This window comes from Podarcis filfolensis (assembly GCF_964270895.1).
Source record: "Podarcis filfolensis genome assembly, chromosome: 7".
In the NCBI taxonomy this organism is placed as follows: Eukaryota; Metazoa; Chordata; class Lepidosauria; order Squamata; family Lacertidae; genus Podarcis; species Podarcis filfolensis.
The window spans coordinates 1,403,733-1,405,547 of record NC_139603.1 but is presented as its reverse complement, the minus strand read 5'-3'; positions in this window follow the sequence as shown (position 1 = coordinate 1,405,547).

The following is a 1,815-nucleotide window of genomic DNA, read 5'->3' as shown; positions in this document are numbered from 1 at the left end:
AATATTTTTGCAAATAGTCTTTGAATTTCTTCCATTCTTCCTCTGCCGATTCTTCTCCCTGGTCGCGGATTCTGCCAGTCAGTTCTGCCAGTCCCATAAAGTCAATCAATTTCGTCTGCCATTCTTCCAAAGTGGGTAAATCTTGCGTCTTCCAATACTTTGCAATGAGTACATGAATCTCATGTTACTGCTTTTGTGTGGTCTTTGTTTTTTGCCTAGAAAAATGTTTGGGGACACATTTGCCGCCACAACTCTTGCTCTGTGTATGGTGAATTGAGTTCAATGACAGGTTTGTGTAAGTTTTCAGAAGGCAAAAATTCAGTGACAAGCATAGCTGTAGTTGTGTTGCTGTTTCACTGCTCCTGTACATTTCAGCGAGACTTACAAGGAAGAACTTCCTGGTGGACTGTGCCCTTGGTTTATCTTAGGGAGCCAGAAAATTCTATCTAATGAAAATATATGCTGTGTGGTATTGTGCACTGTGTTGAACATCCTGCTGCGATATCCTGTTCTTTCATCTTAGGCATCTGTTGAATCATGATGGCTCTTCTTAATCACAGGAAATACAATGTAAGTTATTTCTCATATGTCTAAGGTGCAGCCTGCTATAATGCAAGTGTTACAAAAAGTTGTGAGTTGGTGTGGGTGTGTAAATTGTGGTAAATTACAAGCTAGACTACACAGCAAAGCGCTGGCCTGGTTCTCAGCATTATTGCTTTGATCCAGTTGGGAGCTTACAAGGCTTCTACAAGCAGATCAAAAGCTGGTAGGGAGGAAAGGAGCATAGTTAGCAACTGCACCCTAGCTCAGACTGTTCCCCCATCTAGGGCAGTCCTGCCTACACTAATTGGCAGCAGTTCTCCAGGGTTTCAGACCATGGATGCCTCCAGACCAACCTGCAGGTGCAGGCAACTGAACCTGGAACCTTCTGCATGCAACGCAGTTGCTTTATAACAGAACTATGACCTCCCCGCAAGGCAATGAATGATGACACGTTTCACAACAACTCTTGGCTCCCCTCCTCATGGACCCTCTCTCTGCCTGCACAAACTCCCACTCAGGCTCTCACTCTCCTCCTCCCACTGGACCCACCCTCTGCCCACGTGGAGGAGGAGGAGGAAGAGGAAGAGGAAAATGAGCATGAATATGTTTGAAGTCCAAACACTTTTCTCCCCCCAAAAAGGGATCATGTGATCATGTTCTTCTAGGGGCGTGTGGCAGCCCTACTACAGTCCCAGCTTGGGCTGCTGTGAGGCCAAGGCTAATGACTCCAGCCCAAAATTCCACATGTTTTGGCCCTTACAGGGAGCAATCTCATGGACAAGCCTTTTCATCCATCTTGATGCTGAAAGCACTTCTGCAGACACAGAGGAATATGTACTGTGCTGTTTGCAGACATGGGGAAGCACTTACCCATACAGGCAGTCTGTTGGTGCATGCGCAAGGAGTCCCGAGTTCAAGGTGGCTGTCTGACCGGCTAAAGCCCTGTATGCACTTGGGAGGCTTTCTATCTTCTTCATTGCAGATACATGTATAGCACCGAGATTTCATGCTCATCAGTTCCATCTCAGTACATGCTAGGCAATCCCTGCTTTAAAAAGCAACTGTGTAAACTGTGTTTCTACATTAGGCTATGCACATGCAAAAAAGGTGTCATTCTGTAGTGTGTGGGGTGGGTGAGTGCAGCTGGTAAACCCGCATTTAGAACCAAGAACCAGTGCTTCAGGATCCTGCATATACAGCTGAACATATTACTAGCTCCAATCACCTTTTAGAAATAGAGAGGATTAATCTAAATACTCTCAGGGCAAGCCA